This window comes from Paramormyrops kingsleyae, chromosome 6 (assembly GCF_048594095.1).
Source record: "Paramormyrops kingsleyae isolate MSU_618 chromosome 6, PKINGS_0.4, whole genome shotgun sequence".
Taxonomy (NCBI): domain Eukaryota; kingdom Metazoa; phylum Chordata; class Actinopteri; order Osteoglossiformes; family Mormyridae; genus Paramormyrops; species Paramormyrops kingsleyae.
Window position 1 is genome coordinate 11,108,023 of NC_132802.1, and position 17,523 is coordinate 11,125,545.

Here is a 17,523-nt window from a genome sequence, read left to right on the forward strand (position 1 = left end):
CAAGTCCACAAAACACATGTAGACTGGTTGGGGAAACTCCCATGAACCCTCCAAAACCCCGCTGAGAGTATAGAGCTGGTCCACTGTTCCACGGCCAGGGCGAAAACCACACTGCTCCTCCTGAATCCGAGGTTCGACAATCCGGCGGACCCTCCTCTCCAGAACCCCCGAATAGACCTTACTAGGGAGGCTGAGGAGTGTGATCCCCCTACAGTTGGAGCACACCCTCTGGTCCCCCTTCTTAACGAGGGGGACCGCCACCCCGGTCTGCCAGTCCAGAGGCACTGCCCCCGATGTTCTGCACATGTACCAAATTACATCCAAATCAGACTTTTACTTCTGGGTGCTAAACTTATTTGTAACTGAGTGTACAATCAGATGGATGCTCTTCAGGAAGTACATAGCGTCAATTGAGCAGCACAGTCAGTGACTTCTTGAACTTCAGCTATTTAGGTGCCTACAAACACTTTATTACCTCCAGGTCAACACAGTAGTATAATCTGAACAAAAGTGATGTCAAACAGTCAAATTAAGATTATGGGCAGCATTCTAAAAAAAATATTTTTTTGTCACATGTATGGATGTACTGGTACCGCAACAGAGCGCCACTCTCATATTGGGACAGGTGGATAAAAACCTAAGAATTCCTTTGTGCCTGTACAAATCTGTGTGCTTCATACTGCGAGTTAAAGATAATATCTGTTAAATCAGAAAGGCCCAAGCAGATGAGCGAATAGCAGGAATGTGAACAAGGCTGGTTCCCAAGGCCTCCACCTGTCACATGCACAGCAGTGGCTAAATGTGTTTTATTACAGCCAGTGATCTGGTGGCATTTACTTCCTGCTAGAGCAGGAAATTACTAAAAGAGAAACTCAAGATGACCATGTAGGAACTGATGACTGCTTTGGAGCCCTGGGATTATAATAGAAGTATTTGTTCCACGTTGCGTGTCTTAGCCAGAAGCCAGTTTAACTGGCGGCAACTAAGTTTGAAAGAAGAATCTTCACTACAGGTGAACAATAGAGCCTTTCATTTAGTATAAGTTTACCTTCTCAGACAGGTTTTTGTCTATTGTATATTTACACTGGGTGTACAGAAACACCTAACAATATATTACGGACCTAATAATGATTGGGGCCACTCTTTGCTTTCAGAACAACTTCAGCCATCTTGCAATACTGCCATACAAGTCCTTAACTGTTTCTACCGGGATATTAAACTACTCTTCTATAAGAACAATTGTTTGAGGTGGAAATTTATTTTGCACTTCATGACTTACCATAAAGTATTAGATTTGGTGACTGAGGATGACATGGAAAGCATGTGATTTCATGCTGTTGTTCAAGAGATCACTTGTTGAGCAGTGCATGTGCCGGGATTGTCATATTGGAACAAGGGAGGATCTCTGATGGAACAGTGTTTCCAGCAAATAGCGCTCCTGGTCCTCTAAAATGGTATCATATTAAGTGGAAATGGCTGCGTCCTTAGCTTCAATTCCGGAGTCCCCAATCTCAATCCTAAAGAAAATAATTATTATAAATCTATATTAAGAAAATGTACTTGATGACATGTAAAAGCTTTTTCTTTATTACAGTGATAAGAGTTTGCTAAAAGTATACCCTGACAACAAAGCAGGTGTGATATGTGACATGGACATTTTATTGCAGGGAATAAAATTGCCAGCTGTGTGAACTGAAAAGCGGGTTAATGTAATGTTATGTAGACTTATGTAAAGAGAGTTATGTAAAGAATTACAGAGTTAGAGTTGCACAGCATAGGTCAGAAGACAGTGTTACACCCTGATGGGATTACTGCCCATTGTACGACACACACACATGCATATGTTTCACTCAGACCATCAAGCATTATGGGCAATTTGGCAATGGCAGTTATTCAGTCCAACTTCAATATACATATTTTATACAGCATCCTTGCTAAAATCATAGAGTGAGGAAAACAACAAGATGAAAGAGGAGGAAAAAAATGAGAAGTCACATGGTTTACATTGATATTTGAAATAGCAGTGCAGATGTAAACGCAGAGACCACGGGGCTGTCTCGTGCATTAGCTGGTCAGCTGTCCTATAAAGCATGAGTCCTACAGCTGGGAACTTTACAGATTACTCATTGCAGGAGTTACATAAAGGCCTGCATCCTGAGATCTAAGAGAGCCTTTCAGATTATACAGATTAATCTTCGCTCTTATTTAAGGAGGGACTCCATCGTTCAATGAGGAAAAGTACTCTGAAAAGTCCAAGATGGACTTTTAGGAGGTCACCAAAGAGTCTTGAGGACCTTTGTCATATATTCTACTTCTGGTTATTATTTGTGCTCTGACTTTTGTTATTTGCTCTAGGGCATATGATTCATTCTCCCAGAGCTCATCAGCTGTAGACAAATGCGTGTGCTCACTTTGTGATGTCACGTGACCCGTTGATGCGCTCACTTTGTGACGTCACGCAGCCCGTTGATGCGCTCACTTCGTGACGTCACGCGGCCCGTTGATACGCTCTCTTCGTGACGTCACGCGGCCCGTTGACTCTCTGTTCTCTGAGCTGAAGTGCCACTGGGGACACGGTGACATGAGGGGTCTGTGTGTCCTGCAGGCCCAACAATGGGAGGAAACAGACAGTCAGGACAGGCAGGACAGTCTGGGAGGGACCCAGCAACTTAGTCCAGGCAAGCAGACAACCAGAGGCCTAGCAGAATTCTGGGAAGAGATGAAAAACAACCTCTAACTGTATCCTCGCCTCATGAAAATGAGAAATCAATACAATGGTGTAAAGTAACGGGCTGGCTGAAATCTTCGCTAGACAACTGGCTCTCCTGTTCAGGTTTTTGTATTGGTCAATTATTTCCTGGATTGGTGGTGCCTTCGTGTCCTCGGCCATTACAGAAGTGAAAGAGACTGAATTCTTCAGCACTCATGACCTCACACTTCCCCAAAGAAGCGGAGAGCAGGCGTTTCCTGTGGTTTGCATGTCGATCTTGATGTTACAGTAACCTTTTGTGTATAATAAGTCAGCAATTATGATACTGAACCAGGAACCTGATATTGAAAGGAGTGTTCGGGGCAGAATGGTAAAAAGATTCATGTGACATGGCAGTGGGGGGAAGACTTAGTGACATGAACTGGGGATGAGATTGGAGACAGAATTAGGAAAAGGGGAGGGGATGAATGACACCCCGTGAGAGGCGTTTCGGCATCAGGATAAAAGGGTTACATTTATCAGGTGCTATTGTCCAAAGTGACACGTAAGTTAAGATCAGAGAGTAGGGTCAGTCCCTGGAACAAATAGGGTTAAGGGCCCAAAGGGAAAATCAATCTTCTAGCCTTGGGATTTGAACTGATAACCTTCCGATCACAGCTACAAAACCACACACTCAAGAGGTGACATACTAGCACACGGCTTAGCCCACTGAGCCACACGCTGTAAAACAAGTCAAGGAGAGAGTCATAGCTTAGCTGCAGAACTGGGCATCGGGGCCTGAATGTGGTTATAGTGTGAGAGAATACAAACCTGATCTCATATCCTCCTGAGACCCAATGAAAAAAGTGTCCTTCAGTTTTAGGTTAATTGTGATTTTCTATGTCTTTGGAGGACATCTTTTTTCAAATTTATTTTTATTTTTAATTTCACAGCATGTCCTCTTTAGTGTCCAACAGGAACAAATATGTTTCCTTACATCAGTGAAAAGATATATGCAAAAACAAAATGTCCACTGCAATGGACATAAATGAATGGGTGGGGTCTCAGGAGGATATAATGGGAAACAAGGGCAGTCAGCACCTGACTCTGCCCACCGCAGGAAGGCCACGCTTCCTGCTTCACAGTCTTCTATATTAATTATATTAAGCAACCTTAGTGTCTTATTCCAAGCTCCATTGTATAACTCAAAACCTCATCCATTGTCTCCTCCCTTTCTGCAGGGGGCGGCACCACGTTTGTGAACTGGTATGTCTACGAGTCACGCACTTCTACAGACCTGTCTATTAGGAAGGGAGAGCAACTGCTACCCGTCAAAGACATAAGAATCAGCCTCACCCAACGCACCGATGCTGTTGCCAGCAGCAATGTGGCATTTCTTGTTCAGTGTATGTAACCAGGGCCGGCCCAGAGCAAAATCTCCTAACTGTCATTTGTCATCTTCCTTCCCATTCTGACAGACTGATCACATGGAGGACCCCTGGTGGCCACTGGGCCCTAAGCAGCTACTTAGTTTGTTAGGCCGGCATGTATCCCAGCACTGCCTGGAAACCAAACAAATCTGACAGAAAGGATTGCCAGAAAGCTCTTTCCACATCCTTTAAACCTCAGGTTCGTCATGTGCAGAAGCAAAGAGCTTGTGTTTGTAAAGGAATCAGAGTATGGAGGAGAGTGAGTTTGGCAGTGTGTTTACTGTGTCTGTGTTTACAGGGAAGGGGACTGGTGGCTGGCTCGATCCCTCACTTCAGGACAAAGCGGCTACATTCCCAGCAACTATGTTGCTCCTTCAGACTCCATCCAAGCAGAAGAGTAAATCTCAGCCTTCTCTCTTTTGATCCTTTTGTTTTTTAATGACACGTTACCGAAAAGCACCACAGATGAACGCCACTGAAGGAGTTTCCTCCTTTCCCATAATGCTGTTTGCTTTTCACACCAAAGTCCTGCCAATATTAAAGAATTTTCCAAAACACCGTGATAGAAAGGTGACAGGAGTTTTGTTGATTAAAATGGAAATTCAAGTTCTCACAAGAACCACACTTAGAAGCAGACAGTCTGAAGAGTCACATAGGCCATATGCTGCTTTTGTCCAGCCAGGTTTGACTCTTCACAGGTTTTTGCAAAAAAGATGGACGCCACTGAAGGAGTTCCCTCCTTTAGTTACCTTAGTGTAAAATTTCAATAGATTATTGTATAAAAATAATTACTCCTTATTTTATTCCTATACTGATATTTTAATTGGGGCCAGCCCGGTACCTCACACATCTGGGGCCAGGGTTTGAGTCTCTGTGTGTGTGGAACATGGGTGGGTCTAAACCCTGATTAATGGGGCTTCAACCCCCCTAAATATAATCTTTCTAAAACCATTTAATGGTTTATCTATTTCATAGTACCCCAACACAGCAAACTATATCCTACTCAAAACATTTAATGGTGGGGGGTTTTTCCCATTTTCCTTCAGGGGGGTCAGGGTCCCTATGGGTCGAATCTTAGAATCACCCCAGGTGTGGAGTTTGCACATTTGCCGTGTTGTTGTGGGGTTTCCTCCAGGTCCTCCGGCTTCCCCTCACAGTCCAAAAACATACTGAGGTTAATTGGAGTCACCACATTGCCCCTATGTGTGACTGTATGTGTGACTGGTGTGTGCAATGTGCCCTGTGATGGGTTGGCGTTCCATCCTGGGTTGTTCCCTGCCTTGTGCCCAAAGACTCTAGGCCCCAGCAACCCCGCATAGGACAAGCAGGAATGGATGGATGGATGGATGGATGGATGGATGGGTAAATGAATGGTTGTTTTAAAATTATGCCGGATTTACTTGAAGACAAACGGGCATCGGGTATTTCGGCAGCATCACCCGCCGGGACTCGGAGAGGCACCTTCCTCGCGAGGGCGAGCGAGACCACGAAGGGTGAGTGTGACCAGTACCTACGTCACAAAGCAGCGGAGCTGTTGGTGGATTGGGCCAAGAGTGAGACTGAGATACACTGCTAACTACAGCGTTCAGCAGCAGTGGAGGTCGGAGGGAACTGCGAGACACAGGCAGTGGCTGTCGTATCCGAGCTCGAGTGAAAACTGAAGGCAGACTGACTAGCTGGCATTGTCTCTGTTTGACACCCCCTAGTGACTAACAGTATGCATGCAAGACCTGAACAGAAGACACAATTCTAATGGCATAACGCCTATATGGATATACTGTAGTTTCAAGGAGCAGGGAAAAGTGTAGGGGCTTAGAAAAGGAAGCATTGCATAAGGCTGAAGAAGAGCATAGTTCATAATGTAAGTATGTTTGGCTTTTTGTTTTTATTGCAACATTTCGTTTAGCATTTTCGTTGCTGACTAGCAGCCAAAATGCACCTAATTCCTCCTTTCTTTATTCTGTGCCTTTTGGCAGGTGCTCACTCTCTGGCCGTTGTAGACGATGGCAATATAAAGGGCCGCCATGTCGAACACTACAAAGTCAGAAATCCAGAGAGAGGTCGATTGTGCATCACAACCCAAACCCAATACAGAAGTGAGTACGTGACCTGGGCAGAGGGGCCCATGCAGAAGAGTAAATCTCAGCCTTCTCTCTTTTGATCCTTTTGTTTTTTAATGACACGTTACCGAAAAGCAAGTATTTAGCAACATTATTTAGCAACACGCTTTTGTCATACAGAGCCTCAAACGAGGAAACCTTGGGGATCACAGAGCAGGGTCAGCCGGCATCCGTAGGGCAGCTGGGGTTAAGGATCCCATGTTGTTGTATCTGTGGTAGCTCAACAAGTAGATCATTATACTAACCATGCAATGGTTGTGGGTTCAAATCCCAAAAAGCACACATAAATTGTAACCATATTCTCTACTGTAAGCAGCTTTGGATAAAAGTGTTAGATGGATGGGGAAGTGATATGATTACTCTTCCAGTGATTTGAATGATATGATTACTCTTCCAGTGATTTGAATGATATGATTACTCTTCCAGTGATTTGAATGATATGATTACTCTTCCAGTGATTTGAATGATATGATTACTCTTCCAGTGATTTGAATCCCCAGACTTCTAGAAATGAACAAAGATCCCACAGCTGCTAAACTATACTCCCAATGGGGAAGTCATGTGACTTCCCCATTGGATATTAGTAATGGTTTGATACCGGATATCAAAAGTATGCTAAAAATGATTGTGTGTCTGACCTATAGAGCAGTGTTTCCCAAGCCAGTCCTCGGGGGACCCTAGACAGTCCATGTTTTTGCTCTCTCCCAGCTCCCAGCCAATCAGTAACATAAGAACATAAGAACTATACAAACGAGAGGAGGCCATTCGGCCCATCGAGCTCGCTTGGGGAGAACTTAACTAATAGCTCAGAGTTGTTAAAATCTTATCTAGCTCTGATTTAAAGGAACCCAAGGATTCAGCTTGCACTACGTTATCAGGAAGACTATTCCATACTCTGACTACACGCTGTGTAAAGAAGTGCTTCCTTAAATCCAGTTTGAAATGTTCTCCCGCTAATTTCCACCTATGGCCACGAGTTATTGTATTTGAACTAATGCTGAAGTAACTATTCGGTTGAACAGCATCCAAACCTGTTAGAATCTTATAGACCTGGATCATGTCCCCCCTGTCTCCTTTGCTTGAGGCTGAACAGATTTAGCTCAACTAACCTTTCCATTCCTCTAAGACCAGGAATCATTCTTGTGGCCCTACGCTGCACCTTTTCTAAGGCCGCAATGTCCTTTTTAAGATATGGTGACCAAACCTGCACACAATATTCTAGGTGAGGTCTCACCAAGGAATTGTATAATCTTAGCATTACCTCCCTTGACTTAAACTCCACACACCTGGAGATATACCCCAACATCCTTGAGATATACCCCAATAGCCTTTTTTATTGCTTCCCCGCACTGGCGAGAATGAGACATGGAAGCATCAACATACACACCAAGGTCTTTCTCATAATCAGCTACCTTTATTTCAGTAAATTCACCGAATACCTGGTACAGGTGCGCTGGGAGCCGAGAGAAAGCAAAAACGTGGACTGTCCGGGGTTCCCCAAGGACTGGCTTGGGAAACACTGCTGTGGAGTATGCAGATGGGAGGCGTCCCTGCCTGACAGAAGTGTGTCCCGTTCTGAAGCTCCAGGGCCTGGCCCGGAATGCAAGGGATATGCCCCCCCCCAGAATCACACTGTGGCTGGATATTAAGCTGGGTCAGGGTTGCTTTGAGGTGGTCTGGATGGGTAAAGCTGCATCCTCTTCGTATGACTTTGAAGGCTATGTAGCAAGCAGCTACCAGTGCATAAAATTATTGTTGGTAATTGAAGAATCCATTTTTTCATAAATCCATTGAAAATGATTACAGAATGTTACCATCAGTAGGGTATCTGAAATGCTGATGGAGTCCGAAATGCTTCAGCATGGACTTTAACCCCCCCCCCCCCAAATACTCCAGGGACTGACTAACCCAGCTTTCTTAAATAGTCATTTCAGGTTAAGGCTTCTGCTAAAGTAATGTGAATGTTTCTGAGCCATGATCATAGATAGTTTTTATATACAATGGGTGACCTTATCAGATCTACATTCATAAAACAATGTTCTAGTTAAACATATATAGTTTTTCATAACTTGAGTTCTAATAGAAAAGCAGAGGGTAAATCACTGGCTGTACCATCAGATCACCTCTGGAATGTCCTATGTGGAGAGGATTGACCACGTGCAGAGAGACCTCAGGGCAGTCAGCATCCTTGTCAGAGACAACCTGGTCTGCAAAGTGGCCAACTTCAGCCTTGTGCCACTCTTTGAGGATGAGTACATGAACGGTTAGAAAGCAAAGAGGTCAAGTCAATCTGATTCCACTCACAACCACTCACAAGTGGTTTTTATGCACCACTGTGTCGGTGGCTCAGTTGCTAGCGCTGTCGGCTCACACCTTGTGGGACTGAATCCCACCTCTACTTTGTGTGTCTGTGGAGATTGCATGTTGTCTTGTGAGTGTGGTTTTCCTCTAGTCCAAAGATATGCAGTTGGGATCATTGCTACCTCTGTATTGCCTAAGATGCATCCCTCCCTCACAATCATCTTAAAACAAAAATCACCTTTGCAGTATAGCCTTTAAAAGCAAATGATTTCAATTGTAGGTACTTTGTGGCAGTGCGTCGAAATGATCAAGGAGCGTTCAACTAGCCTTTGCATTAAATTCCCATTATTGATATATATTGATGTTTATATCAAAAGTCAGTGTTAATTCAGTTCACGAAATGTTGTTTTGTTATTGAAAATTGTTTCCGAACACCTGACTTTGTACAAACATCTGATGTTGACCTTTGATCAAAACGTTTGCGATCCCCTGGAACACATGGACACTTATTTGACATCTCCCCACTAGGACAAACATCAAACATCAAGTGGTTTGATACCGGATACACCATCAAGTCCGACGTTTGGCCCTTTGGTATCCTTCTGACAGAACTTACCAGCAAAGGAATAGTACTGTACTCGGGTCTGTGCAGCAGTTTCAAATTCATCTCTGAATATGCTGAACTTAACCAGCTGATTAAACCTTAATCTATTAATGACATTTATATGTATTTTTGGCAGATGCTCTTGTCTACAGTACAAGTAAATCAGACAATATATAACATGCATCAATTAGTGTTTGGCATTTAATTTTACAGTCTTAAAGTTTATAATGAAGGATTCTATGGGGCTATTAGTGTAGAAATTAAAAATATTTGCAAACGTGTATGGAGACTTGTATGACTGTATCTCAGTCCATGCGTACGTAATCAGATCTATAAATGTGTAATAGAATCTGTAAATCTGTACTGAGATTTGGAAATGTGTACAGGATTCTGTAAATGAGTATTCAGAATCTCTGTGTGTGTAATCAGATCTATTAATGTGTAATAGAATCTGAAAATCTGTACTGAGATTTGGAAATGTGTACAGGATTCTGTAAATGAGTATTCAGAATCTCTGTGTGTGTAATCAGATCTATTAATGTGTAATAGAATCTGTAAATCTGTACTGAGATTTGGAAATGTGTACAGGATTCTGTAAATGAGTATTCAGAATCAGTGTGTGTGTGATTGTATATGTGTAAAAAAAGTTTAATGAGATTTGTAAGTATATTGATATTGTAGACAAATCTATAAATATGTGTGTGGTGTGGGGGGCCCAACCATGTGCAGGTGCAACTAGTTCAACTATGACACCCCGGGAACTCCCACTCGGGGAAATACCCACCATTAACCTAACCCAATAGGTCACTAGTTTGTTTGCTGAGAAAGGCAGAGTCGTGTCTCCAGGTACCAAATATAATATATTAATATAGACTGACAATATAAAGGAATAGAATAATTAAATAAAAATGACACTTAACCCTGCTATGGAACAGTGCTTAATGGTTCACACTGACCAAAACTCCAGGGATCTGACTGGTAGGGAGGTGTGCTCACCGAGAGACCACATACCAAATAAACAAGTTATGTAGCAGGCACTTCAAAGACACTGCACTACAATTCTATGGAGTCTCAGCCCACCCACCCCCCGACTGACAGCCCAGCTAACAGACAACTGGCAGTGAAGATAAAACTGCGCACAGGGCTTCAGCCACTATGGCTTAACTACTCGGGACACATGAGCTAAAACAAATCAGATTCAAATACAATTTAACGAATCCAGCACACGGTTAAATCGGCACAATACCAATACTATTAACGCAATAACATAACCAAAAAGAAAAAACAAACAGCAAGCACAGGGGTAAAAAAGTACAGGAGCAAAGATAGCAGCAAAGAGGGAAGTAGAAGCGTGCAGAAGCAAAACAGCAGCAGCCTGTCATGACTTATAAATCCCCTGACAACAGCTGACAATCCAGCAACAAGTGCGGGGCACCAGCACTAAGGTGGAGTACGTGACCATCCAGGGGTCGACACTAGGGCCTAGCTGTGCAGCAGTTAGTTGCCCTTGCCTTAATCGTTCATCATCTGCCGTCAATTTCGGCATTAAATCCCTGAGCTCTTGTAACTTCCTCCATCACTAATCAAGAAACAAGACGTACGGTTTTGCTGAAAGTTCTAGGAAGCACCGATCAAGGTAGGTGAAAAGGGATCTGAAGCTGAGTGGTCTTAGGGCTAAACAGTGCTCACTGCCATTTCGCTTCCATGACCAGTTATAAATCAAACACAAAGCACCTCCAATACACAAAACGCAGGACTTGCTTTCCACAGAATACTCAAGAAAACAGAAATACAACAAACACCGTGCAAAAAACAAAACAAAAAAAAAAACAGAAAACCAAAAAGAAAAATCAAGGAGGACTCGTCTCTGCTTTTACAAAGAAGATTCTGCCAACTATGCCAGACTGTGGCGTATGGGGGGGAGGGGGGAGTCTCAAAAGTGTGCAGGTGCAACTATTTCGATTACGCCACCCTGGAAACCCCCACCCAGGGAAATACGCACCATTAACCTAACACAACAGGTCACTCAGATTTGTTTACCAAGAAAGGCAGAGTCATGTCTCCAGGTACCAAATATAATTTATTAATACAGAGTCATACAATAAAGGAAGGCAACAATTATATGAAAAAAGAAACTTAGCCCTGCTAGGGGACAGCCAGGGAAAGAGAGTTACCAAGCTGGATCTGACAGGTAGGGAGATGTGCTCACCGAGAGACCAAGCACATGCACTGCACACACACCAGAAAACATCAACTTAAAAACAGACACTGCACTACAATTTAATGGCATCTAACCCTTCCCCTTCAGACAGAGCTTCAGCCACTAAGGTTTAACTACTCGGGACAAGTGATAAATCTGATTTAAATAGAATTTTAAAAATCTAAGACACGGTTCAATTGGCACAATACAGATACCATTAAACAATAACAAAACTAAACACAGTAATAAAACAACAAACATGGAGGTGAAAAAGTGCAGAAGCAAAAATAGCAGCAAAGAGGGAAGTAGAAGCGTGCAGAAGCAAAACAGCAGCAGCCTGTCTTGACTTATAAATCCCTCGACAACAGCTGACAATCCAGCAACAAGTGCGGGGCACCAGCACCAAGGCGGAGTGCGTGACCATCCAGGAGCAGCTAGCGGTGGACGGCACAGAGGACAATTATGCAAATCCGCAGACCTACTGCTCATGCTGCAACATCAGCAGCCAAACGACTACTCCGGGTCCCAGACGGCAAAAAAGAAACGGCCCGTCAGACCAGCAGCCAGCGGAAACAGTCACCCCACCACCGAGCACATGCTCAGGTGACATCAAACTGCCCTCTTCATACAGAACACGCTAATTAAGGGCACACTGAATGGGAATCAAATGTAGCAGGTAATCCCCTCTGCTACCTATGCAGATTATAGCTGAAAAGTCAAAGTATTTTGCTCAAAGAGCTGGAAATACAAACAGGAGATCATTTACTCAGACGGACCTCTCAACTGGCTGTTGTTTTACATCCGATTATTGCTCGCTTCTGCCATGGCAGATCTGCAAATGCGTGTGGAGATTTCTCTGTATGGGCGAGGTTTTGAGGGCTTAGTGCTGTCCCACTCCCAAGCTTTTGAGGGCTTAGTGCTGTCCCACTCCCAAGCTTTTGAGGGTTTAGGTACAGAACGCCTTCACCGTATAAACCGTGACACAGAATACGTCTCAACACAGATTTTTTTCCCCTCTAAAAGTCTCCATGCTGTATTTTTACCCTCTAGACATGGTTAATAGGCAGCATAGAAATACAGTACAAATCCCAGGTAGACATGCATTTTTATACTGCGTCGACACAGCCCCAGTGTACGTCTTAAAAAAGGTCTCTCAGAACTAAGATATATCTACGCTAATTTTTCTGTATTCAAGGGCAAACGGTTCAATCTGTAATGGATTATATTGTTTGCCATATGATAATATTTCGGCTGAAACTCAAAATTTGCGAAAACTTCAACAAAGAGGCTTTATCCATGTAGTGTTGTTATAATGCTTTCCGTGGTCTTGCGAGAGTAAGGGGGTTTTCCGGGAGAGCACTTGTTAAGTGAAAATGCTGTTGTTCCTGCTCTGAATGAAGGACACAGAAAGCCGCCTCTAACTGGGTATCAGTCATTGCATGGTGACGAGGATCCTCCGTTTAGCTGATTAAGAAATTGTCGGAAGTAAACAAGCTGTTTTTAGCTGTGGTGCACGTGTTTCGTTGAGGAGGCACAAGTGATGCCTCACCCACGGATCTGGGTGCAATGCTAGAACGACAGCCAGACAGTGCGTGGAAGCCAGTTTATTGTGCCAGTAGGAAGCTCACCCCCACTGAGCCTCAATATTGTCAATTATAGCTGGAAGCTCCCTGAGTGTTCTGGGCATGTAGGAAGTTCAGTCTGTATTTCATCGGATGTGACTTCCAAATCCAGCCTGACCGCAAAGCACTTCAAATCCACTTCAAATCTTCACGAACAAGGATGGAGAGATATCTGTTATATCTAAAACAGTTCACATATCAGGTCATCCGCATTCCTGGTTAAATCAGCAAGGTAGATCCTTCGAACCAGCAGCCAACTGATGATTCTGACAAAGCCGAGGAAAAGGAAATTGAAGACTGTATCTACAGCATTATCAACGACTCTATACCTCAACCTCATGAGTCCTCAAGAAGTTGAACAAGCTTCAACAACAACAACAAATTTATTTTTGTATAACGCATTATCACAACATTACATCAGAAAATGATCCTGCAATTTCCAAACTTCGCCAAGTCATACTCACAATTGATTGGACCTGTTTCAGAGGCATCGTACTTCAGGCAGTCAAGGAAGAACACTGGAGAGGTGGACATATAGTTATGAGGGGCACTAGGATTATAATCCTGGAAGCGCTTCAGACACATGTAGTTGAGCTTGAACTTGAGGGACATCAAGGAATTGTAAGGACCAAAAATTGCCTACAGTTCAAGATGTGATGGCCTGAGATGGACAAGATGGCAGAGAAAACAGTAAGAACATGTCACCCATGCAAGGTAGTAGGTAAGAATGCTCCACCAAAAGAGGTAGAGAGTACACTAATGCCTGACCAACCCTGGTCTTATCTTGCTGTCGACCTACTAAGCATCTCCAAGGAAAATTGTCTACTTGCTCTAGTTGACTACTACTCCTAATGGCCAGAAGTTGCCTACATGACAGTGTACATGATAGACATGATAGACATCTGTGTTGAGACATATTTGTCTCACAATTTATATCCAAATGGTGTTCCATAACCGGGCATATCTTGATAATTCATACTCTATTGATCCCCATGGGGAAATTGTCTTTACACCTCCCCCAGCTTGCACTTTTGTAGAGTAAGCTAGCAATGAAGAGCAGCCACCTATTGCATCAAGAGATCTGGGGGTTAAGGGCCATACTCAAGGACCTGCAGATGCGCCAAGACTGGGTTCAAACTGACGACCTTCTGATTACAGGCCCACAGGCTTAGCCCACTAAGCCACATGCTGCCCCAATTAACACGTTATTAAGAGGTAACATCTAGAAAATGTATGCATTAACATCAATTTCGAGTGTGTTAAAGTGAAAAAATGAGCACCTTTTGATCCTTTTAGCCTTCCGTATGCACGCAGCACCCCTACACGGCATCGAAGGCCGGTTCATATGATGAAGAATTATGTCACAATTGACACGGGCTATTGCCCTGCTGCGTCCATGTGAAATAAAACCCGGCCCCCTAAAAGCCCTCCAAAGCTTACCAGTGGGACAATGCTAAGCCATAAGCCCTGAAAACCTTGTCGATACTGACAAATCTCCACACACATTTGCAGATCTGCCACAGCAGAAAGTGTAGCAAAAATCACGCGTAAAACAGCAGCTAACTGGGAGATCCACCCGAGTTGTAACTGATGACTTGTTTGTATTTCCATTTCTTGGAACAAAATACTTTGACTTTTCAGCCAAAAATAGCTATCTACTCATTTACAGATTTCTCAACATATTTACAGATCTATGCAAGCTTTTACAAATTTGTCTACACATTCACAGGTATGTGTACGCATTTACAAATTTGTCTAGACGTGTACAAATATCGATATACTTGCAAATCTCATTACACATTTACAAATATGATTACGCACACACAGATTTTGAATAGACACAGATTCCAATTCACATTTCACAGATTCACATTTGCAAATCTCAGTATGCATTTACAAATTCATTTACACATTTACAGATCTGATTACACCCATACGGATTCAGATAAAGTTACACAAATCTCCACACACATTTGCAAATAATTTTGCTACAATAAAAGCCCTATAGGATTCTCCTCCATCATGAGGAATGCAAACACCAGTGGTGCTGGACTCAAGTTGTTTTCCAGATTGTTTTTCCATCCGTCTGCTGGCTCGGTACATTAAATCCAAATGTGTTTTGCTGAAGAACGTAATGAAGCTGCAGTTGTATTGAGCTTGTATGGTCTATCAGAACTGTGTTTCTCATTGATTTTTAGTGTGTGAGTGCAGAAAACTAGTGGAATTGGTATGGAGAGGGTAACGGGTGCCACGCTCTACCGAGCTCATGTTGAGTTGCTGGCGCAAGGAGGCTGACGAGTGGACCACCTTTTAGTACCTGCAGGGCTTCCTAGAGGACCAGAACTACTTCACTTCCACTGAGCCCAAGTACCAGCCAGTGGAGGCCCTTCAAGGAGGTTGGTCTCTTGGACTTTTCACCAGCCAATCAGGGAAAAGTATACACATCCCCTGGAAAACCACTGCCAATTGCTGTTATGTTCAGGTATGTTCAAATAAAGTTTGCTCTCTGGTTGTTTGTGCTTTCCTGAATGAGAAATCCTCTTTGACCTTGAACTCCCCCCACTCCCCCCCCCCACAAAAAATGACATGTATTCTTTGTTCTGCGTTTCACATTAGCAGTTCACATATTTGCAGTCATCCTTCACAGATCAGTCCTCACCTCCTGTCTTCTCAAAGTGGGCTTCAAATTTCTACAAGTTCTATGAGCATAAAGAAAACCTGTATCATTACAGTGTGCATCATACTGTACATATTCATCCAATCTATTTGTCATTGAACTGTTCAGACTCTAGGTGGCGCAGTTGAATCAAATCAAAGGCTTATAAAAGCGTGCCCAAAAACAAAGCATCCTATTCTATGAAGTGTCCTGTTTTTGTTGATGGGAGTGGCTAATTAACACCGCTGTGTGTTCTTCTTTGCTTGAGGAAAACTGGTAGATGTCCCAGAAGACGTATTGCTGCGGATGCCTCTCGCTGCTGCCTGAGAGATCATTGTTCCACATGAAAATCTGTCCCAAATGTTTGCAACTAGCAGAACCTCTATTTCAGGGCTGGCCAATCTTATCCAGAAAGGGTCACTGGGTATGTGGATTTCTGCTGCGACTTAGCTTTATAGCAATCGGACTGTTTGACGGAAGAGCCTTCACACCTGGGTTTGATCAGACGTAAAGGCTATCCCAAAAACCTGCATACACACCGGCCCTTTGCAGATAAGATTCACCACCCCTGCTCTATTTGATCCCCTGTATAAAATATACATCTGGTCAGCAGAGTTCCTCTCAACTTTATGAAACACCTTCTTCTTTCATCTCTTAGTTATAGTTCAGTAACAGTGGACACGATAGTATTTTGAATGTGACTATCAAGAACATAGTTCTTATGGTGTTAGACTGAAATTGTTCTTCTGATGTTAGGCCCAGTGTCGTACAGAATTCAGACTTGTCACTGGTCCAGTATTTGTATTAGAATAAGAGCTCTAATACTGTTGTAATACTAGTGGCACTCGGAACTAAATTGGCTCCTTATGGTGTATTATCGACCTCACCTGTACATTGCATTGGACAAAAAATTTAAGATAAAATGTAACTGTAATGCCCGGAGCACCTGAGCCTTGTCTTCTTGTAGTATCAACGGACCCTTCGTAAAGTAATTAAACTGCGCGAAAATATATGGCAAATAAAATGACTACGCATATTGTGCCTTTGAATTTTCCAATGTTATACTATTTGATCAAAAAAAAAAAAAACAATCGATAATCCGTGTTTATCTTCTTCTAAGGTTATGCACAATTAATACGTAGGCCTATGCTAAAACAATTAATTTCTATGACGTTTATACGTGTGTACCTTCTCTGAGAAACTCGGATCTTAAAATACGTTCACGTTCATGCCGTAAAATTGTTGTAAAACTGCTCAGTCCGAATTCGGTATCGTGCTTTTTTTGAGGCTAACAATGTGTAATGACGTTTGGCTCCTAATATGTTTGTATGGATGAGTGAAGTATATTCAATGTAAATTTTGTAAAAGCATTACAGCGGTGTCATGCCTCTAGAATATTTGACTCTGCCATTACAAATCAGTACAACCAAAGCGAAACTGAACAGATTAGGTTTGAATTATCCTTCTTAGTGGGGACATTTATATGGCAAGGCAAGTTATTTCAAGTTGCTTTACAAAGGCACAAGGATTATTAAAAGTAAAGACATGAAAAGCACATTTATACGACAAAAAAAGCCAAACAACCACACAAATAAATAAATATATAGTTAAGTAAAACTTCCTGAATCGATTGTGCCTAAGTAGTAGATTCTTTTGTTCTAAAATGTAAACTGTGTGTCAACATAATTTCTGAAGGGAAAGGCTTCTACTTTTTGAACAGACAAAGAAATATTCCACGTTAATATATATGCGTATCATACTTCTGTTTAGATTATAGCATTCTTTTCTCTGCCCGGACTTCAATCATAATTCTCTATAGGTCGTGATTCCCATGAACTACAAAAACCATCTACACCAAGAGGTTAACGCATCGTAAGTTGATTGGCGAATTTTCGCGCCCC

General features: G+C 42.8%; 1 long non-coding RNA gene across 1 annotated transcript; it reads left to right on the forward strand.

Annotated features, from left to right (window-relative positions):
• Nucleotides 1-11,712: 11,712 nt before the first annotated feature.
• Nucleotides 11,713-16,555, forward strand: LOC140591736 (uncharacterized). Its single transcript, XR_011992041.1, has 3 exons — nucleotides 11,713-11,947; nucleotides 15,281-15,448; nucleotides 15,583-16,555. It is a non-coding gene; the product is annotated as an uncharacterized lncRNA (long non-coding RNA).
• The last annotated feature ends 968 nt before the right edge of the window (nucleotides 16,556-17,523 follow it).